Below are 23579 nucleotides of genomic sequence, written 5' to 3'. Positions count from 1 at the left end.
CACCGACCGACACAGTGACACAGACGAAGTTGCACACGAGCTCGAAGAGGAGGTAATAGATGACCCAGTTATTGACCCCGATTGGCAGCCATTGGGGGAACAGGGTGCAGGCGGCAGTAGTTCAGAAGCGGAGGTGGAGGAGGGGCCGCAGCAGGCATCAACATCGCAACAGGTTCCATCTGCCGGGCCCGTATCTGGCCCAAAACGCGTGTCAAAGCCAAAACCTGTTGGAGGACAGCGTGGCCATCCGGTTAAAGCTCAGTCTGCAATCCCTGAAAAGGGATCCGAGTCTAGGAAGAGTGCAGTCTGGCATTTTTTTAAACAACATCCAACTGATCAGCGCAAAGTCATCTGTCAAAAATGTTCAACTAGCTTAAGCAGAGGTCAGAATCTGAAAAGTCTAAATACTAGTTGCATGCATAGACACTTAACCACCATGCATTTTCAAGCCTGGACTAACTACCAAACGTCCCTTAAGGTTGTAGCACCCTCGGCCAATGAAGCTAGTCAGCAACGCAACATCCCTTCCGTCACTGTAAGGCCACCATTTTCCGCACCACCGGCAGTATCTGTGCAGGTTTCTTTGCCAGCCAAAAGCAGTCAGGGTCAGGGAACCACCAGTTTTGTAGGAGGAAATATTGCATCTAGGGCACCGGCGGAAACAATACCGTCTCCAACCGTCTCTCAGTCTGCCATGTACACCGGCACACCCGAAAGTTCCACGATCTCCAGCTCTCCAGTCCAGCTCACCCTACATGACACTCTGGTTAGAAAAAGGAAGTACTTATCCTCGCATCCGCGTACACAGGGTTTTAACGCCCACATAGCTAGACTAATCTCGTTAGAGATGATGCCCTACCGGTTAGTTGAAAGCGAAGCTTTCAAAGCCCTGATGGAGTACGCTGAACCACGATACGAGCTACCCAGTCGACACTTTTTTTCCAGAAAAGCCATCCCAGCCCTGCACCAGCATGTTAAACAGCGCATCGTCCATGCACTCAGGCAATCTGTGAGTACAAAGGTGCACCTGACTACAGATGCATGGACCAGTAGGCATGGCCAGGGACGTTATGTGTCCATCACGGCACACTGGGTGAATGTGGTGGATGCAGGGTCCACAGGCGACATCAATTTAGGGACAGTTGTGCCTAGCCCACGGTCTAGGAAACAGTTGGCTGTAGGCGTTCGCACCCCCTCCTCCTCCTCCTCCTCCTCCTCGTCCTCCTGCAGAAGCTACAGCTCTTCCACAGAACGCAGTCTGCCAACCACTCCATCGGCAGATGACACTGTTGCACACCAGTTGTCCCATTATGGGCCAGCTACTGCCAAGCGTCAGCAGGCTGTATTGGCTATGAAGTGTTTGGGCGACAACAGACACACCGCGGAAGTTCTGTCCGAGTTCTTGCAACAAGAAACGCAGTCGTGGCTGGGCACAGTAGATCTTGAGGCAGGCAAGGTAGTGAGTGATAACGGAAGGAATTTCATGGCTGCCATCTCCCTTTCCCAACTGAAACACATTCCTTGCCTGGCTCACACCTTAAACCTGGTGGTGCAGTGCTTATTGAAAACTTATCCTGGGTTCTCCGACCTGCTCCTCAAAGTGCGTGCACTTTGCTCACATATCCGACGTTCGCCTGTACACGCCAGCCGTATGCAGACCTATCAGCGGTCTTTGAACCTTCCCCAGCATCGCCTCATCATAGACGTTGCAACAAGGTGGAACTCAACACTGCACATGCTTCAGAGACTGTGCGAACAGAGGCGTGCTGTTATTTATTTGTGGGAGGATACACGGGCAGGCAGTAGGATGGCAGACATGGAGTTGTCAGGTGTGCAGTGGTCTAAGATACAAGACATGTGTCAAGTCCTTCAGTGTTTTGAGGAATGCACACGGCTGGTTAGTGCAGACAACGCCGTAATAAGCATGAGCATCCCCCTAATGCGTCTGCTGATGCAAAGTTTGACGCACATAAAGGAGCAGGCGTCTGCACCAGAGGAAGAGGAAAGCCTTGATGACAGTCAGCCATTGTCTGGTCAGGGCAGTGTACAGGACGAGGTAGCGGGCGAAGAGGAGGTGGAGGACGAGGAGGATGATGGGGATGAGTATATTTTTAATGCCGAACCTTTCCCGGGGGCACAGGAAATTGGTTGCGTGTCACGGCCGGGTTCTGGTTTTTTGAGGGACACAAGTGACGTAGATTTGCCTGCAACTGCCCCTCAACCAATCACAACCGGAGATTTGACAACTGGAACTTTGGCCCACATGGCGGATTATGCCTTACGTATCCTAAAAAGGGACACACGCATTACGAAAATGATGAACGATGACGATTACTGGTTGGCCTGCCTCCTTGATCCACGCTATAAAGGCAAATTGCAAAATATTATGCCACATGAGAACTTGGAACTAATATTAGCAACCAAACAATCAACTCTTGTTGACCGTTTGCTTCAGGCATTCCCAGCACACAGCGCACGTGATCGTTCTCACACGAGCTCCAGGGGGCAGCAGACTAGGAGTGTTAGGGGTGCACACATCAGAAGTGGCGTTGGACAGAGGGGTTTTCTGACCAGGTTGTGGAGTGATTTTGCTATGACCGCAGACAGGACAGGTACTGCTGCATCAATTGAAAGTGACAGGAGACAACATTTGTCCAGTATGGTTACTAACTATTTTTCATCCCTTATCGATGTTCTCCCTCAACCGTCATTCCCATTTGATTACTGGGCCTCCAAATTAGACACCTGGCCAGAATTGGCAGAATATGCATTGCAGGAGCTTGCTTGCCCGGCAGCAAGTGTCCTATCAGAAAGAGTATTCAGTGCTGCAGGTTCAATATTAACCGAAAAAAGGACTCGTCTGGCTACCCAAAATGTTGACGATCTAACATTCATTAAAATGAACCACAACTGGATTTCGAAATCTTTTGCCCCACCTTGCCCGGCCGACACCTAGCTTTCCTATGAAAAGCTCTTGCCTGTGAATTACTTTTCTAATGTCTAATTTGCTGCAGCTGATTGTACAGCATACCACATGTTTACACCTCCCTAAATGGTAAAACTCCCCACACGGGGCCGTGGTATCGCGACTTGGCGCAAGCACCCGTGAGACTGCTGTTTGTCTGAAGAGGTGGGTGTGCTCGCTTTTGGTTGACGGCATTGCTACTGGGTCCCTCATAGTACAATGTAGTGTCTCTGGCGGTGGTGGTGCGCACCCAACGTCAGACACACCGTTGTAACATGAGGGGCCCTGGGGCGGTCCCGCCGGCCTCAAGAGAGTTCCCCCCTACCCCAGCTCAAAATGTGCTCTACCACGTGCAAAATTATGTCGCACAGCTCCACCAATCTTTAGTCTATTCGCTGACATCATTCAATGTCTGGCACTGACAATACAAATTTGTAGACATCTATGATGCAACTTAAAGTAGTCTGTGTCTGTGTCCTATATTGGCACCATTAAATAGTTACTGCCAAATTACTATGTCAGAAACTCAGTAGATGAGCCCACCCCTGTACCTAAGTATGCCACCTTTTTTTTTGTTTTGGTTGTTTTGCGAGACATTAACATCTATTTATATTTTGGGAGTACTGGGACAGACACTCCTTGCACTACTCCTCCACTCACCACCAAGCTGCCTGTGTATCCATGTAACCGCTGTAAAGCTGCCATGAGCCTATTGTTTGTTATTTTAGGCCTTTGATAGCCTGTCTGCGGCGCCCCTACTTTAAATATTCCTCCACTCATCACCAGCTGCCTGCCCGTGTATCCATGTAACCGCTGTAAAACTGCCATGAGCCTATTGTTTGTTATTTTAGGCCTTTGATAGCCTGTCTGCGGTCCCTACTTTAAATACTCCTCCACTCATCACCAGCTGCCTGCCCGTGTATCCATGTAACCGCTGTAAAACTGCCATGAGCCTATTGTTTGTTATTTTAGGCCTTTGATAGCCTGTCTGCGGTCCCTACTTTAAATACTCCTCCACTCACCACCAAGCTGCCTGTGTATCCATGTAACCGCTGTAAAACTGCCATGAGCCTATTGTTTGTTATTTTAGGCCTTTGATAGCCTGTCTGCGGTCCCTACTTTAAATACTCCTCCACTCACCACCAAGCTGCCTGTGTATCCATGTAACCGCTGTAAAACTGCCATGAGCCTATTGTTTGTTATTTTAGGCCTTTGATAGCCTGTCTGCGGTCCCTACTTTAAATACTCCTCCACTCACCACCAAGCTGCCTGTGTATCCATGTAACCGCTGTAAAACTGCCATGAGCCTATTGTTTGTTATTTTAGGCCTTTGATAGCCTGTCTGCGGTCCCTACTTTAAATACTCCTCCACTCATCACCAGCTGCCTGCCCGTGTATCCATGTAACCGCTGTAAAACTGCCATGAGCCTATTGTTTGTTATTTTAGGCCTTTGATAGCCTGTCTGCGGTCCCTACTTTAAATACTCCTCCACTCACCACCAAGCTGCCTGTGTATCCATGTAACCGCTGTAAAACTGCCATGAGCCTATTGTTTGTTATTTTAGGCCTTTGATAGCCTGTCTGCGGTCCCTACTTTAAATACTCCTCCACTCACCACCAAGCTGCCTGTGTATCCATGTAACCGCTGTAAAACTGCCATGAGCCTATTGTTTGTTATTTTAGGCCTTTGATAGCCTGTCTGCGGTCCCTACTTTAAATACTCCTCCACTCATCACCAGCTGCCTGCCCGTGTATCCATGTAACCGCTGTAAAACTGCCATGAGCCTATTGTTTGTTATTTTAGGCCTTTGATAGCCTGTCTGCGGTCCCTACTTTAAATACTCCTCCACTCACCACCAAGCTGCCTGCCCGTGTATCCATGTAACCGCTGTAAAACTGCCATGAGCCTATTGTTTGTTATTTTAGGCCTTCGAAGCCTGTCTGCGGTCCCTCCTTCCACTAGGCCTCCACTGACCAGACCACTGCTGCCCGTGTACCCCTGGAACCAATTTTAAAGTGCCTACAGCCAGCCCATTTTATTGTGTTAGGCATTCGAAGCCTGTCTGCGGTCCCTCCTTCCAATAGGCCTACACTGACAAAGGTACACCTGACAACAGACACATGGACCTGTAGGCATGGCCACGGAAGGTTACGTGTCCTTTGTGGCTCAATGGGTTAATGTATTGGATGCATGGTCCACACAGGGGACAGCCTGCTAAGTCTGTATGCAGTCCCTAATTCAAGTTGTCCTCAACTGAATAAAGCTGAGCTTCTACCTTCTGGCTCTCATTAAGTGTTTTTTAAAAAACAAAATGGTGGTTAGGGCCTACTAACGGCTTCTGCCCCTCCCTGGTGTTGCCCTCAACTGAATAAAGCTGAGCTTCTACCTTCCGGCTCTGATTAACTGCTGTTTTTAAACACATTGCTGGTTCCGGCCTACTAACGGTGTCTGCCCCTGCCTGGTGTTGCCCTCAACTGAATAAAGCTGAGCTTCAACCTTCTGGCTCTCATTAAGTGTTTTTTAAAAAACAAAATGGTGGTTAGGGCCTACTAACGGCTTCTGCCCCTCCCTGGTGTTGCCCTCAACTGAATAAAGCTGAGCTTCTACCTTCCGGCTCTGATTAACTGCTGTTTTTAAACACATTGCTGGTTCCGGCGTACTAACGGTGTCTGCCCCTCCCTGGTGTTGCCCTCAACTGAATAAAGCTGAGCTTCTACCTTCCGGCTCTGATTAACTGCTGTTTTTAAACACATTGCTGGTTCCGGCCTACTAACGGTGTCTGCCCCTGCCTGGTGTTGCCCTCAACTGAATAAAGCTGAGCTTCAACCTTCTGGCTCTCATTAAGTGTTTTTTAAAAAACAAAATGGTGGTTAGGGCCTACTAACGGCTTCTGCCCCTCCCTGGTGTTGCCCTCAACTGAATAAAGCTGAGCTTCTACCTTCCGGCTCTGATTAACTGCTGTTTTTAAACACATTGCTGGTTCCGGCCTACTAACGGTGTCTGCCCCTCCCTGGTGTTGCCCTCAACTGAATAAAGCTGAGCTTCTACCTTCCGGCTCTGATTAACTGCTGTTTTTAAACACATTGCTGGTTCCGGCCTACTAACGGTGTCTGCCCCTGCCTGGTGTTGCCCTCAACTGAATAAAGCTGAGCTTCAACCTTCTGGCTCTCATTAAGTGTTTTTTAAAAAACAAAATGGTGGTTAGGGCCTACTAACGGCTTCTGCCCCTCCCTGGTGTTGCCCTCAACTGAATAAAGCTGAGCTTCTACCTTCCAGCTCTGATTAACTGCTGTTTTTAAACACATTGCTGGTTCCGGCCTACTAACGGTGTCTGCCCCTCCCTGGTGTTGCCCTCAACTGAATAAAGCTGAGCTTCTACCTTCCGGCTCTGATTAACTGCTGTTTTTAAACACATTGCTGGTTCCGGCCTACTAACGGTGTCTGCCCCTGCCTGGTGTTGCCCTCAACTGAATAAAGCTGAGCTTCAACCTTCTGGCTCTCATTAAGTGTTTTTTAAAAAACAAAATGGTGGTTAGGGCCTACTAACGGCTTCTGCCCCTCCCTGGTGTTGCCCTCAACTGAATAAAGCTGAGCTTCTACCTTCCGGCTCTGATGAAATGTTTTTTAAAAAACAAAATGGTGGTTAGGGCCTACTAACGGCTTCTGCCCCTCCCTGGTGTTGCCCTCAACTGAATAAAGCTGAGCTTCTACCTTCCGGCTCTGATTAACTGCTGTTTTTAAACACATTGCTGGTTCCGGCCTACTAACGGTGTCTGCCCCTGCCTGGTGTTGCCCTCAACTGAATAAAGCTGAGCTTCAACCTTCTGGCTCTCATTAAGTGTTTTTTAAAAAACAAAATGGTGGTTCCGGCCTACTAACGGTGTCTGCCCCTGCCTGGTGTTGCCCTCAACTGAATAAAGCTGAGCTTCAACCTTCTGGCTCTCATTAAGTGTTTTTTAAAAAACAAAATGGTGGTTAGGGCCTACTAACGGCTTCTGCCCCTCCCTGGTGTTGCCCTCAACTGAATAAAGCTGAGCTTCTACCTTCCGGCTCTGATTAACTGCTGTTTTTAAACACATTGCTGGTTCCGGCCTACTAACGGTGTCTGCCCCTGCCTGGTGTTGCCCTCAACTGAATAAAGCTGAGCTTCAACCTTCTGGCTCTCATTAAGTGTTTTTTAAAAAACAAAATGGTGGTTCCGGCCTACTAACGGTGTCTGCCCCTGCCTGGTGTTGCCCTCAACTGAATAAAGCTGAGCTTCAACCTTCTGGCTCTCATTAAGTGTTTTTTAAAAAACAAAATGGTGGTTAGGGCCTACTAACGGCTTCTGTCCCTCCCTGGTGTTGCCCTCAACTGAATAAAGCTGAGCTTCTACCTTCCGGCTCTGATTAACTGCTGTTTTTAAACACATTGCTGGTTCCGGCCTACTAACGGTGTCTGCCCCTGCCTGGTGTTGCCCTCAACTGAATAAAGCTGAGCTTCAACCTTCTGGCTCTCATTAAGTGTTTTTTAAAAAACAAAATGGTGGTTAGGGCCTACTAACGGCTTCTGCCCCTCCCTGGTGTTGCCCTCAACTGAATAAAGCTGAGCTTCTACCTTCCGGCTCTGATTAACTGCTGTTTTTAAACACATTGCTGGTTCCGGCCTACTAACGGTGTCTGCCCCTGCCTGGTGTTGCCCTCAACTGAATAAAGCTGAGCTTCAACCTTCTGGCTCTCATTAAGTGTTTTTTAAAAAACAAAATGGTGGTTAGGGCCTACTAACGGCTTCTGCCCCTCCCTGGTGTTGCCCTCAACTGAATAAAGCTGAGCTTCTACCTTCCGGCTCTGATTAACTGCTGTTTTTAAACACATTGCTGGTTCCGGCCTACTAACGGTGTCTGCCCCTGCCTGGTGTTGCCCTCAACTGAATAAAGCTGAGCTTCAACCTTCTGGCTCTCATTAAGTGTTTTTTAAAAAACAAAATGGTGGTTCCGGCCTACTAACGGTGTCTGCCCCTGCCTGGTGTTGCCCTCAACTGAATAAAGCTGAGCTTCAACCTTCTGGCTCTCATTAAGTGTTTTTTAAAAAAACAAAATGGTGGTTAGGGCCTACTAACGGCTTCTGCCCCTCCCTGGTGTTGCCCTCAACTGAATAAAGCTGAGCTTCTACCTTCCGGCTCTGATTAACTGCTGTTTTTAAACAAAATGGTGGTTCCGGCCTACTAACGGTGTCTGCCCCTGCCTGGTGTTGCCCTCAACTGAATAAAGCTGAGCTTCAACCTTCTGGCTCTCATTAAGTGTTTTTTAAAAAACAAAATGGTGGTTAGGGCCTACTAACGGCTTCTGCCCCTCCCTGGTGTTGCCCTCAACTGAATAAAGCTGAGCTTCTACCTTCCGGCTCTGATTAACTGCTGTTTTTAAACAAAATGGTGGTTCCGGCCTACTAACGGTGTCTGCCCCTGCCTGGTGTTGCCCTCAACTGAATAAAGCTGAGCTTCAACCTTCTGGCTCTCATTAAGTGTTTTTTAAAAAACAAAATGGTGGTTAGGGCCTACTAACGGCTTCTGTCCCTCCCTGGTGTTGCCCTCAACTGAATAAAGCTGAGCTTCTACCTTCCGGCTCTGATTAACTGCTGTTTTTAAACACTTTGCTGGTTCCGGCCTACTAACGGTGTCTGCCCCTGCCTGGTGTTGCCCTCAACTGAATAAAGCTGAGCTTCAACCTTCTGGCTCTCATTAAGTGTTTTTTAAAAAACAAAATGGTGGTTAGGGCCTACTAACGGCTTCTGCCCCTCCCTGGTGTTGCCCTCAACTGAATAAAGCTGAGCTTCTACCTTCCGGCTCTGATTAACTGCTGTTTTTAAACACATTGCTGGTTCCAGCCTACTAACGGTGTCTGCCCCTGCCTGGTGTTGCCCTCAACTGAATAAAGCTGAGCTTCAACCTTCTGGCTCTCATTAAGTGTTTTTTAAAAAACAAAATGGTGGTTCCGGCCTACTAACGGTGTCTGCCCCTGCCTGGTGTTGCCCTCAACTGAATAAAGCTGAGCTTCAACCTTCTGGCTCTCATTAAGTGTTTTTTAAAAAACAAAATGGTGGTTAGGGCCTACTAACGGCTTCTGCCCCTCCCTGGTGTTGCCCTCAACTGAATAAAGCTGAGCTTCTACCTTCCGGCTCTGATTAACTGCTGTTTTTAAACACATTGCTGGTTCCGGCCTACTAACGGTGTCTGCCCCTCCCTGGTGTTGCCCTCAACTGAATAAAGCTGAGCTTCTACCTTCCGGCACTGATTAACTGCTGTTTTTAAACACATTGCTGGTTCCGGCCTACTAACAGTGTCTGCCCCTGCCTGGTGTTGCCCTCAACTGAATAAAGCTGAGCTTCAACCTTCTGGCTCTCATTAAGTGTTTTTTAAAAAACAAAATGGCGGTTAGGGCCTACTAACGGCTTCTGCCCCTCCCTGGTGTTGCCCTCAACTGAATAAAGCTGAGCTTCTACCTTCCGGCTCTGATTAACTGCTGTTTTTAAACACATTGCTGGTTCCGGCCTACTAACGGTGTCTGCCCCTGCCTGGTGTTGCCCTCAACTGAATAAAGCTGAGCTTCAACCTTCTGGCTCTCATTAAGTGTTTTTTAAAAAACAAAATGGTGGTTCCGGCCTACTAACGGTGTCTGCCCCTGCCTGGTGTTGCCCTCAACTGAATAAAGCTGAGCTTCAACCTTCTGGCTCTCATTAAGTGTTTTTTAAAAAACAAAATGGTGGTTAGGGCCTACTAACGGCTTCTGCCCCTCCCTGGTGTTGCCCTCAACTGAATAAAGCTGAGCTTCCACCTTCCGGCTCTGATTAACTGCTGTTTTTAAACAAAATGGTGGTTCCGGCCTACTAACGGTGTCTGCCCCTGCCTGGTGTTGCCCTCAACTGAATAAAGCTGAGCTTCAACCTTCTGGCTCTCATTAAGTGTTTTTTAAAAAACAAAATGGTGGTTAGGGCCTACTAACGGCTTCTGTCCCTCCCTGGTGTTGCCCTCAACTGAATAAAGCTGAGCTTCTACCTTCCGGCTCTGATTAACTGCTGTTTTTAAACACATTGCTGGTTCCGGCCTACTAACGGTGTCTGCCCCTGCCTGGTGTTGCCCTCAACTGAATAAAGCTGAGCTTCAACCTTCTGGCTCTCATTAAGTGTTTTTTAAAAAACAAAATGGTGGTTAGGGCCTACTAACGGCTTCTGCCCCTCCCTGGTGTTGCCCTCAACTGAATAAAGCTGAGCTTCTACCTTCCGGCTCTGATTAACTGCTGTTTTTAAACACATTGCTGGTTCCGGCGTACTAACGGTGTCTGCCCCTGCCTGGTGTTGCCCTCAACTGAATAAAGCTGAGCTTCAACCTTCTGGCTCTCATTAAGTGTTTTTTAAAAAACAAAATGGTGGTTAGGGCCTACTAACGGCTTCTGCCCCTCCCTGGTGTTGCCCTCAACTGAATAAAGCTGAGCTTCTACCTTCCGGCTCTGATTAACTGCTGTTTTTAAACACATTGCTGGTTCCGGCCTACTAACGGTGTCTGCCCCTGCCTGGTGTTGCCCTCAACTGAATAAAGCTGAGCTTCAACCTTCTGGCTCTCATTAAGTGTTTTTTAAAAAACAAAATGGTGGTTCCGGCCTACTAACGGTGTCTGCCCCTGCCTGGTGTTGCCCTCAACTGAATAAAGCTGAGCTTCAACCTTCTGGCTCTCATTAAGTGTTTTTTAAAAAACAAAATGGTGGTTAGGGCCTACTAACGGCTTCTGCCCCTCCCTGGTGTTGCCCTCAACTGAATAAAGCTGAGCTTCTACCTTCCGGCTCTGATTAACTGCTGTTTTTAAACAAAATGGTGGTTCCGGCCTACTAACGGTGTCTGCCCCTGCCTGGTGTTGCCCTCAACTGAATAAAGCTGAGCTTCAACCTTCTGGCTCTCATTAAGTGTTTTTTAAAAAACAAAATGGTGGTTAGGGCCTACTAACGGCTTCTGCCCCTCCCTGGTGTTGCCCTCAACTGAATAAAGCTGAGCTTCTACCTTCCGGCTCTGATTAACTGCTGTTTTTAAACAAAATGGTGGTTCCGGCCTACTAACGGTGTCTGCCCCTGCCTGGTGTTGCCCTCAACTGAATAAAGCTGAGCTTCAACCTTCTGGCTCTCATTAAGTGTTTTTTAAAAAACAAAATGGTGGTTAGGGCCTACTAACGGCTTCTGTCCCTCCCTGGTGTTGCCCTCAACTGAATAAAGCTGAGCTTCTACCTTCCGGCTCTGATTAACTGCTGTTTTTAAACACTTTGCTGGTTCCGGCCTACTAACGGTGTCTGCCCCTGCCTGGTGTTGCCCTCAACTGAATAAAGCTGAGCTTCAACCTTCTGGCTCTCATTAAGTGTTTTTTAAAAAACAAAATGGTGGTTAGGGCCTACTAACGGCTTCTGTCCCTCCCTGGTGTTGCCCTCAACTGAATAAAGCTGAGCTTCTACCTTCCGGCTCTGATTAACTGCTGTTTTTAAACACATTGATGGTTCCGGCCTACTAACGGTGTCTGCCCCTGCCTGGTGTTGCCCTCAACTGAATAAAGCTGAGCTTCAACCTTCTGGCTCTCATTAAGTGTTTTTTAAAAAACAAAATGGTGGTTAGGGCCTACTAACGGCTTCTGCCCCTCCCTGGTGTTGCCCTCAACTGAATAAAGCTGAGCTTCTACCTTCCGGCTCTGATTAACTGCTGTTTTTAAACACATTGCTGGTTCCGGCCTACTAACGGTGTCTGCCCCTGCCTGGTGTTGCCCTCAACTGAATAAAGCTGAGCTTCAACCTTCTGTCTCTCATTAAGTGTTTTTTAAAAAACAAAATGGTGGTTAGGGCCTACTAACGGCTTCTGCCCCTCCCTGGTGTTGCCCTCAACTGAATAAAGCTGAGCTTCTACCTTCCGGCTCTGATTAACTGCTGTTTTTAAACACATTGCTGGTTCCGGCCTACTAACGGTGTCTGCCCCTGCCTGGTGTTGCCCTCAACTGAATAAAGCTGAGCTTCAACCTTCTGGCTCTCATTAAGTGTTTTTTAAAAAACAAAATGGTGGTTCCGGCCTACTAACGGTGTCTGCCCCTGCCTGGTGTTGCCCTCAACTGAATAAAGCTGAGCTTCAACCTTCTGGCTCTCATTAAGTGTTTTTTAAAAAAACAAAATGGTGGTTAGGGCCTACTAACGGCTTCTGCCCCTCCCTGGTGTTGCCCTCAACTGAATAAAGCTGAGCTTCTACCTTCCGGCTCTGATTAACTGCTGTTTTTAAACAAAATGGTGGTTCCGGCCTACTAACGGTGTCTGCCCCTGCCTGGTGTTGCCCTCAACTGAATAAAGCTGAGCTTCAACCTTCTGGCTCTCATTAAGTGTTTTTTAAAAAACAAAATGGTGGTTAGGGCCTACTAACGGCTTCTGCCCCTCCCTGGTGTTGCCCTCAACTGAATAAAGCTGAGCTTCTACCTTCCAGCTCTGATTAACTGCTGTTTTTAAACAAAATGGTGGTTCCGGCCTACTAACGGTGTCTGCCCCTGCCTGGTGTTGCCCTCAACTGAATAAAGCTGAGCTTCAACCTTCTGGCTCTCATTAAGTGTTTTTTAAAAAACAAAATGGTGGTTAGGGCCTACTAACGGCTTCTGTCCCTCCCTGGTGTTGCCCTCAACTGAATAAAGCTGAGCTTCTACCTTCCGGCTCTGATTAACTGCTGTTTTTAAACACTTTGCTGGTTCCGGCCTACTAACGGTGTCTGCCCCTGCCTGGTGTTGCCCTCAACTGAATAAAGCTGAGCTTCAACCTTCTGGCTCTCATTAAGTGTTTTTTAAAAAACAAAATGGTGGTTAGGGCCTACTAACGGCTTCTGCCCCTCCCTGGTGTTGCCCTCAACTGAATAAAGCTGAGCTTCTACCTTCCGGCTCTGATTAACTGCTGTTTTTAAACACATTGCTGGTTCCAGCCTACTAACGGTGTCTGCCCCTGCCTGGTGTTGCCCTCAACTGAATAAAGCTGAGCTTCAACCTTCTGGCTCTCATTAAGTGTTTTTTAAAAAACAAAATGGTGGTTCCGGCCTACTAACGGTGTCTGCCCCTGCCTGGTGTTGCCCTCAACTGAATAAAGCTGAGCTTCAACCTTCTGGCTCTCATTAAGTGTTTTTTAAAAAACAAAATGGTGGTTAGGGCCTACTAACGGCTTCTGCCCCTCCCTGGTGTTGCCCTCAACTGAATAAAGCTGAGCTTCTACCTTCCGGCTCTGATTAACTGCTGTTTTTAAACACATTGCTGGTTCCGGCCTACTAACGGTGTCTGCCCCTCCCTGGTGTTGCCCTCAACTGAATAAAGCTGAGCTTCTACCTTCCGGCACTGATTAACTGCTGTTTTTAAACACATTGCTGGTTCCGGCCTACTAACAGTGTCTGCCCCTGCCTGGTGTTGCCCTCAACTGAATAAAGCTGAGCTTCAACCTTCTGGCTCTCATTAAGTGTTTTTTAAAAAACAAAATGGTGGTTAGGGCCTACTAACGGCTTCTGCCCCTCCCTGGTGTTGCCCTCAACTGAATAAAGCTGAGCTTCTACCTTCCGGCTCTGATTAACTGCTGTTTTTAAACACATTGCTGGTTCCGGCCTACTAACGGTGTCTGCCCCTGCCTGGTGTTGCCCTCAACTGAATAAAGCTGAGCTTCAACCTTCTGGCTCTCATTAAGTGTTTTTTAAAAAACAAAATGGTGGTTCCGGCCTACTAACGGTGTCTGCCCCTGCCTGGTGTTGCCCTCAACTGAATAAAGCTGAGCTTCAACCTTCTGGCTCTCATTAAGTGTTTTTTAAAAAACAAAATGGTGGTTAGGGCCTACTAACGGCTTCTGCCCCTCCCTGGTGTTGCCCTCAACTGAATAAAGCTGAGCTTCCACCTTCCGGCTCTGATTAACTGCTGTTTTTAAACAAAATGGTGGTTCCGGCCTACTAACGGTGTCTGCCCCTGCCTGGTGTTGCCCTCAACTGAATAAAGCTGAGCTTCAACCTTCTGGCTCTCATTAAGTGTTTTTTAAAAAACAAAATGGTGGTTAGGGCCTACTAACGGCTTCTGTCCCTCCCTGGTGTTGCCCTCAACTGAATAAAGCTGAGCTTCTACCTTCCGGCTCTGATTAACTGCTGTTTTTAAACACATTGCTGGTTCCGGCCTACTAACGGTGTCTGCCCCTGCCTGGTGTTGCCCTCAACTGAATAAAGCTGAGCTTCAACCTTCTGGCTCTCATTAAGTGTTTTTTAAAAAACAAAATGGTGGTTAGGGCCTACTAACGGCTTCTGCCCCTCCCTGGTGTTGCCCTCAACTGAATAAAGCTGAGCTTCTACCTTCCGGCTCTGATTAACTGCTGTTTTTAAACACATTGCTGGTTCCGGCGTACTAACGGTGTCTGCCCCTGCCTGGTGTTGCCCTCAACTGAATAAAGCTGAGCTTCAACCTTCTGGCTCTCATTAAGTGTTTTTTAAAAAACAAAATGGTGGTTAGGGCCTACTAACGGCTTCTGCCCCTCCCTGGTGTTGCCCTCAACTGAATAAAGCTGAGCTTCTACCTTCCGGCTCTGATTAACTGCTGTTTTTAAACACATTGCTGGTTCCGGCCTACTAACGGTGTCTGCCCCTGCCTGGTGTTGCCCTCAACTGAATAAAGCTGAGCTTCAACCTTCTGGCTCTCATTAAGTGTTTTTTAAAAAACAAAATGGTGGTTCCGGCCTACTAACGGTGTCTGCCCCTGCCTGGTGTTGCCCTCAACTGAATAAAGCTGAGCTTCAACCTTCTGGCTCTCATTAAGTGTTTTTTAAAAAACAAAATGGTGGTTAGGGCCTACTAACGGCTTCTGCCCCTCCCTGGTGTTGCCCTCAACTGAATAAAGCTGAGCTTCTACCTTCCGGCTCTGATTAACTGCTGTTTTTAAACAAAATGGTGGTTCCGGCCTACTAACGGTGTCTGCCCCTGCCTGGTGTTGCCCTCAACTGAATAAAGCTGAGCTTCAACCTTCTGGCTCTCATTAAGTGTTTTTTAAAAAACAAAATGGTGGTTAGGGCCTACTAACGGCTTCTGTCCCTCCCTGGTGTTGCCCTCAACTGAATAAAGCTGAGCTTCTACCTTCCGGCTCTGATTAACTGCTGTTTTTAAACACTTTGCTGGTTCCGGCCTACTAACGGTGTCTGCCCCTGCCTGGTGTTGCCCTCAACTGAATAAAGCTGAGCTTCAACCTTCTGGCTCTCATTAAGTGTTTTTTAAAAAACAAAATGGTGGTTAGGGCCTACTAACGGCTTCTGTCCCTCCCTGGTGTTGCCCTCAACTGAATAAAGCTGAGCTTCTACCTTCCGGCTCTGATTAACTGCTGTTTTTAAACACATTGATGGTTCCGGCCTACTAACGGTGTCTGCCCCTGCCTGGTGTTGCCCTCAACTGAATAAAGCTGAGCTTCAACCTTCTGGCTCTCATTAAGTGTTTTTTAAAAAACAAAATGGTGGTTAGGGCCTACTAACGGCTTCTGCCCCTCCCTGGTGTTGCCCTCAACTGAATAAAGCTGAGCTTCTACCTTCCGGCTCTGATTAACTGCTGTTTTTAAACACATTGCTGGTTCCGGCCTACTAACGGTGTCTGCCCCTGCCTGGTGTTGCCCTCAACTGAATAAAGCTGAGCTTCAACCTTCTGTCTCTCATTAAGTGTTTTTTAAAAAACAAAATGGTGGTTAGGGCCTACTAACGGCTTCTGCCCCTCCCTGGTGTTGCCCTCAACTGAATAAAGCTGAGCTTCTACCTTCCGGCTCTGATTAACTGCTGTTTTTAAACACATTGCTGGTTCCGGCCTACTAACGGTGTCTGCCCCTGCCTGGTGTTGCCCTCAACTGAATAAAGCTGAGCTTCAACCTTCTGGCTCTCATTAAGTGTTTTTTAAAAAACAAAATGGTGGTTCCGGCCTACTAACGGTGTCTGCCCCTGCCTGGTGTTGCCCTCAACTGAATAAAGCTGAGCTTCAACCTTCTGGCTCTCATTAAGTGTTTTTTAAAAAACAAAATGGTGGTTAGGGCCTACTAACGGCTTCTGCCCCTCCCTGGTGTTGCCCTCAACTGAATAAAGCTGAGCTTCTACCTTCCGGCTCTGATTAACTGCTGTTTTTAAACAAAATGGTGGTTCCGGCCTACTAACGGTGTCTGCCCCTGCCTGGTGTTGCCCTCAACTGAATAAAGCTGAGCTTCAACCTTCTGGCTCTCATTAAGTGTTTTTTAAAAAACAAAATGGTGGTTAGGGCCTACTAACGGCTTCTGTCCCTCCCTGGTGTTGCCCTCAACTGAATAAAGATGAGCTTCTACCTTCCGGCTCTGATTAACTGCTGTTTTTAAACACATTGCTGGTTCCGGCCTACTAACGGTGTCTGCCCCTGCCTGGTGTTGCCCTCAACTGAATAAAGCTGAGCTTCAACCTTCTGGCTCTCATTAAGTGTTTTTTAAAAAACAAAATGGTGGTTAGGGCCTACTAACGGCTTCTGCCCCTCCCTGGTGTTGCCCTCAACTGAATAAAGCTGAGCTTCTACCTTCCGGCTCTGATTAACTGCTGTTTTTAAACACATTGCTGGTTCCGGCCTACTAACGGTGTCTGCCCCTGCCTGGTGTTGCCCTCAACTGAATAAAGCTGAGCTTCAACCTTCTGGCTCTCATTAAGTGTTTTTTAAAAAACAAAATGGTGGTTAGGGCCTACTAACGGCTTCTGCCCCTCCCTGGTGTTGCCCTCAACTGAATAAAGCTGAGCTTCTACCTTCCGGCTCTGATTAACTGCTGTTTTTAAACACATTGCTGGTTCCGGCCTACTAACGGTGTCTGCCCCTGCCTGGTGTTGCCCTCAACTGAATAAAGCTGAGCTTCAACCTTCTGGCTCTCATTAAGTGTTTTTTAAAAAACAAAATGGTGGTTCCGGCCTACTAACGGTGTCTGCCCCTGCCTGGTGTTGCCCTCAACTGAATAAAGCTGAGCTTCAACCTTCTGGCTCTCATTAAGTGTTTTTTAAAAAACAAAATGGTGGTTAGGGCCTACTAACGGCTTCTGCCCCTCCCTGGTGTTGCCCTCAACTGAATAAAGCTGAGCTTCTACCTTCCGGCTCTGATTAACTGCTGTTTTTAAACAAAATGGTGGTTCCGGCCTACTAACGGTGTCTGCCCCTGCCTGGTGTTGCCCTCAACTGAATAAAGCTGAGCTTCAACCTTCTGGCTCTCATTAAGTGTTTTTTAAAAAACAAAATGGTGGTTAGGGCCTACTAACGGCTTCTGCCCCTCCCTGGTGTTGCCCTCAACTGAATAAAGCTGAGCTTCTACCTTCCGGCTCTGATTAACTGCTGTTTTTAAACAAAATGGTGGTTCCGGCCTACTAACGGTGTCTGCCCCTGCCTGGTGTTGCCCTCAACTGAATAAAGCTGAGCTTCAACCTTCTGGCTCTCATTAAGTGTTTTTTAAAAAACAAAATGGTGGTTAGGGCCTACTAACGGCTTCTGTCCCTCCCTGGTGTTGCCCTCAACTGAATAAAGCTGAGCTTCTACCTTCCGGCTCTGATTAACTGCTGTTTTTAAACACATTGCTGGTTCCGGCCTACTAACGGTGTCTGCCCCTGCCTGGTGTTGCCCTCAACTGAATAAAGCTGAGCTTCAACCTTCTGGCTCTCATTAAGTGTTTTTTAAAAAACAAAATGGTGGTTAGGGCCTACTAACGGCTTCTGTCCCTCCCTGGTGTTGCCCTCAACTGAATAAAGCTGAGCTTCTACCTTCCGGCTCTGATTAACTGCTGTTTTTAAACACATTGCTGGTTCCGGCCTACTAACGGTGTCTGCCCCTGCCTGGTGTTGCCCTCAACTGAATAAAGCTGAGCTTCAACCTTCTGGCTCTCATTAAGTGTTTTTTAAAAAACAAAATGGTGGTTAGGGCCTACTAACGGCTTCTGCCCCTCCCTGGTGTTGCCCTCAACTGAATAAAGCTGAGCTTCTACCTTCCGGCTCTGATTAACTGCTGTTTTTAAACACATTGCTGGTTCCGGCCTACTAACGGTGTCTGCCCCTGCCTGGTGTTGCCCTCAACTGAATAAAGCTGAGCTTCAACCTTCTGGCTCTCATTAAGTGTTTTTTAAAAAACAAAATGGTGGTTAGGGCCTACTAACGGCTTCTGCCCCTCCCTGGTGTTGCCCTCAACTGAATAAAGCTGAGCTTCTACCTTCCGGCTCTGATTAACTGCTGTTTTTAAACACATTGCTGGTTCCGGCCTACTAACGGTGTCTGCCCCTGCCTGGTGTTGCCCTCAACTGAATAAAGCTGAGCTTCAACCTTCTGGCTCTCATTAAGTGTTTTTTAAAAAACAAAATGGTGGTTAGGGCCTACTAACGGCTTCTGCCCCTCCCTGGTGTTGCCCTCAACTGAATAAAGCTGAGCTTCTACCTTCCGGCTCTGATTAACTGCTGTTTTTAAACACATTGCTGGTTCCGGCCTACTAACGGTGTCTGCCCCTGCCTGGTGTTGCCCTCAACTGAATAAAGCTGAGCTTCAACCTTCTGGCTCTCATTAAGTGTTTTTTAAAAAACAAAATGGTGGTTAGGGCCTACTAACGGCTTCTGCCCCTCCCTGGTGTTGCCCTCAACTGAATAAAGCTGAGCTTCTACCTTCCGGCTCTGATTAACTGCTGTTTTTAAACACATTGCTGGTTCCGGCCTACTAACGGTGTCTGCCCCTGCCTGGTGTTGCCCTCAACTGAATAAAGCTGAGCTTCAACCTTCTGGCTCTCATTAAGTGTTTTTTTAAAAACAAAATGGTGGTTCCGGCCTACTAACGGTGTCTGCCCCTGCCTGGTGTTGCCCTCACCTGAATAAAGCTGAGCTTCAACCTTCTGGCTCTCATTAAGTGTTTTTTAAAATCAAAATGGTGGTTAGGGCCTACTAACGGCTTCTGCCCCTCCCTGGTGTTGCCCTCAACTGAATAAAGCTGAGCTTCTACCTTCCGGCTCTGATTAACTGCTGTTTTTAAACACATTGCTGGTTCCGGCCTACTAACGGTGTCTGCCCCTGCCTGGTGTTGCCCTCAACTGAATAAAGCTGAGCTTCAACCTTCTGGCTCTCATTAAGTGTTTTTTAAAAACAAAATGGTGGTTCCGGCCTACTAACGGTGTCTGCCCCTGCCTGGTGTTGCCCTCAACTGAATAAAGCTGAGCTTCAACCTTCTGGCTCTCATTAAGTGTTTTTTAAAAAACAAAATGGTGGTTAGGGCCTACTAACGGCTTCTGCCCCTCCCTGGTGTTGCCCTCAACTGAATAAAGCTGAGCTTCTACCTTCCGGCTCTGATTAACTGCTGTTTTTAAACACATTGCTGGTTCCGGCCTACTAACGGTGTCTGCCCCTGCCTGGTGTTGCCCTCAACTGAATAAAGCTGAGCTTCAACCTTCTGGCTCTCATTAAGTGTTTTTTAAAAAACAAAATGGTGGTTAGGGCCTACTAACGGCTTCTGTCCCTCCCTGGTGTTGCCCTCAACTGAATAAAGCTGAGCTTCTACCTTCCGGCTCTGATTAACTGCTGTTTTTAAACAAAATGGTGGTTCCGGCCTACTAACGGTGTCTGCCCCTGCCTGGTGTTGCCCTCAACTGAATAAAGCTGAGCTTCAACCTTCTGGCTCTCATTAAGTGTTTTTTAAAAAACAAAATGGTGGTTAGGGCCTACTAACGGCTTCTGTCCCTCCCTGGTGTTGCCCTCAACTGAATAAAGCTGAGCTTCTACCTTCCGGCTCTGATTAACTGCTGTTTTTAAACACATTGCTGGTTCCGGCCTACTAACGGTGTCTGCCCCTGCCTGGTGTTGCCCTCAACTGAATAAAGCTGAGCTTCAACCTTCTGGCTCTCATTAAGTGTTTTTTAAAAAACAAAATGGTGGTTAGGGCCTACTAACGGCTTCTGCCCCTCCCTGGTGTTGCCCTCAACTGAATAAAGCTGAGCTTCTACCTTCCGGCTCTGATTAACTGCTGTTTTTAAACACATTGCTGGTTCCGGCCTACTAACGGTGTCTGCCCCTGCCTGGTGTTGCCCTCAACTGAATAAAGCTGAGCTTCAACCTTCTGGCTCTCATTAAGTGTTTTTTAAAAAACAAAATGGTGGTTAGGGCCTACTAACGGCTTCTGCCCCTCCCTGGTGTTGCCCTCAACTGAATAAAGCTGAGCTTCTACCTTCCGGCTCTGATTAACTGCTGTTTTTAAACAAAATGGTGGTTCCGGCCTACTAACGGTGTCTGCCCCTGCCTGGTGTTGCCCTCAACTGAATAAAGCTGAGCTTCAACCTTCTGGCTCTCATTAAGTGTTTTTTAAAAAACAAAATGGTGGTTAGGGCCTACTAACGGCTTCTGCCCCTCCCTGGTGTTGCCCTCAACTGAATAAAGCTGAGCTTCTACCTTCCGGCTCTGATTAACTGCTGTTTTTAAACAAAATGGTGGTTCCGGCCTACTAACGGTGTCTGCCCCTGCCTGGTGTTGCCCTCAACTGAATAAAGCTGAGCTTCAACCTTCTGGCTCTCATTAAGTGTTTTTTAAAAAACAAAATGGTGGTTAGGGCCTACTAACGGCTTCTGTCCCTCCCTGGTGTTGCCCTCAACTGAATAAAGCTGAGCTTCTACCTTCCGGTTCTGATTAACTGCTGTTTTTAAACACATTGCTGGTTCCGGCCTACTAACGGTGTCTGCCCCTGCCTGGTGTTGCCCTCAACTGAATAAAGCTGAGCTTCAACCTTCTGGCTCTCATTAAGTGTTTTTTAAAAAACAAAATGGTGGTTAGGGCCTACTAACGGCTTCTGTCCCTCCCTGGTGTTGCCCTCAACTGAATAAAGCTGAGCTTCTACCTTCCGGCTCTGATTAACTGCTGTTTTTAAACACATTGCTGGTTCCGGCCTACTAACGGTGTCTGCCCCTGCCTGGTGTTGCCCTCAACTGAATAAAGCTGAGCTTCAACCTTCTGGCTCTCATTAAGTGTTTTTTAAAAAACAAAATGGTGGTTAGGGCCTACTAACGGCTTCTGCCCCTCCCTGGTGTTGCCCTCAACTGAATAAAGCTGAGCTTCTACCTTCCGGCTCTGATTAACTGCTGTTTTTAAACACATTGCTGGTTCCGGCCTACTAACGGTGTCTGCCCCTGCCTGGTGTTGCCCTCAACTGAATAAAGCTGAGCTTCAACCTTCTGGCTCTCATTAAGTGTTTTTTAAAAAACAAAATGGTGGTTAGGGCCTACTAACGGCTTCTGCCCCTCCCTGGTGTTGCCCTCAACTGAATAAAGCTGAGCTTCTACCTTCCGGCTCTGATTAACTGCTGTTTTTAAACACATTGCTGGTTCCGGCCTACTAACGGTGTCTGCCCCTGCCTGGTGTTGCCCTCAACTGAATAAAGCTGAGCTTCAACCTTCTGGCTCTCATTAAGTGTTTTTTAAAAAACAAAATGGTGGTTAGGGCCTACTAACGGCTTCTGCCCCTCCCTGGTGTTGCCCTCAACTGAATAAAGCTGAGCTTCTACCTTCCGGCTCTGATTAACTGCTGTTTTTAAACACATTGCTGGTTCCGGCCTACTAACGGTGTCTGCCCCTGCCTGGTGTTGCCCTCAACTGAATAAAGCTGAGCTTCAACCTTCTGGCTCTCATTAAGTGTTTTTTAAAAAACAAAATGGTGGTTAGGGCCTACTAACGGCTTCTGCCCCTCCCTGGTGTTGCCCTCAACTGAATAAAGCTGAGCTTCTACCTTCCGGCTCTGATTAACTGCTGTTTTTAAACACATTGCTGGTTCCGGCCTACTAACGGTGTCTGCCCCTGCCTGGTGTTGCCCTCAACTGAATAAAGCTGAGCTTCAACCTTCTGGCTCTCATTAAGTGTTTTTTAAAAAACAAAATGGTGGTTCCGGCCTACTAACGGTGTCTGCCCCTGCCTGGTGTTGCCCTCACCTGAATAAAGCTGAGCTTCAACCTTCTGGCTCTCATTAAGTGTTTTTTAAAATCAAAATGGTGGTTAGGGCCTACTAACGGCTTCTGCCCCTCCCTGGTGTTGCCCTCAACTGAATAAAGCTGAGCTTCTACCTTCCGGCTCTGATTAACTGCTGTTTTTAAACACATTGCTGGTTCCGGCCTACTAACGGTGTCTGCCCCTGCCTGGTGTTGCCCTCAACTGAATAAAGCTGAGCTTCAACCTTCTGGCTCTCATTAAGTGTTTTTTAAAAACAAAATGGTGGTTCCGGCCTACTAACGGTGTCTGCCCCTGCCTGGTGTTGCCCTCAACTGAATAAAGCTGAGCTTCAACCTTCTGGCTCTCATTAAGTGTTTTTTAAAAAACAAAATGGTGGTTAGGGCCTACTAACGGCTTCTGCCCCTCCCTGGTGTTGCCCTCAACTGAATAAAGCTGAGCTTCTACCTTCCGGCTCTGATTAACTGCTGTTTTTAAACACATTGCTGGTTCCGGCCTACTAACGGTGTCTGCCCCTGCCTGGTGTTGCCCTCAACTGAATAAAGCTGAGCTTCAACCTTCTGGCTCTCATTAAGTGTTTTTTAAAAAACAAAATGGTGGTTCCGGCCTACTAACGGTGTCTGCCCCTGCCTGGTGTTACCCTCAACTGAACAAAGCTGAGCTTCCACATTCTGGCTTTCGGCCTATACTATCAGATATTAAACTGCATTTGGCCTACTAGTGTGGTTAGGCCCTTGAAACAGTGTCTGCTGCTCTTGGGTTTGCTACTCCACTGAACAAAGCAATGCCGCCTGTTTAGTCCTGTTACCAATTTTGATCTGCATTTAGCCTACTTTATTCTTTGGCCCTATATCTGTTTCCTCATCATCCTGCCCATTGCCCAGCCACTGCTAGATGAGTCTGCTGGTACATTGACCTAGACCACTACATTCCCCTTGTACTCTACACAGCCAGAATCTGACCCTGCTGAAAGTAAGGTTCCCCTTCCCGCATATTATACCACCTTACACAGGGACAAAGAGGAAGGTGCAGATGAAAGTGCAGGTTCCTTCATCAGGTGGGGGGGCATACTCGTTGGCGACGTCACTGGCACAGGGCCACTCAGAGTACGCAAAAGTGTCGCTGCTGGTGGGAGGCGCCCCCGCCATGCAAACACACCGCCGTACTTTGAGGGGCCCTGTGCCAGTGCCAATGCGAACGAGTGGGCCCCCCCTGCTTGCTCAGGATCACAGCACTTGCAACGTTGAAATACTTACCTCTCCCTGCTCCACCGCCATGACGTAGTCCATGTTTCCTGGGCCCACTATAACCTTGAACCAGCCCTACCCCCACAACTTTTGCCAAATGACCCCCAATTTCCAGTGCCCAACTATTATTATAAAGTTAATTAAGATTGACAAGCTTCAGAAAACAAGAATGGATGTTTTTGGCAGTAAAATGTGCACTGTAGGTGTTTTCCTGGCCTCCACTCACTGCCGGCTATGCTTCCCCATTGACTTGCATTGGGTTTCGTGTTTCGGTCGATCCCCGACTTTTAGCGATAATCGGCTGACTTCACTCGACTCGACTCTGGACTAAATCGGGTTTCACAAAACCAGACTCGATCTTAAAAAAATGAAAGTCGCTCAACCCTACTCCTCACCTCTCCTCGTG

The sequence above is a fragment of the Ranitomeya variabilis genome, chromosome 1 (genome assembly GCF_051348905.1).
Source record: "Ranitomeya variabilis isolate aRanVar5 chromosome 1, aRanVar5.hap1, whole genome shotgun sequence".
NCBI lineage: Eukaryota > Metazoa > Chordata > Amphibia > Anura > Dendrobatidae > Ranitomeya > Ranitomeya variabilis.
The sequence above is the reverse complement of the archived record's forward strand: the minus strand, read 5'-3'. Positions refer to the sequence as shown.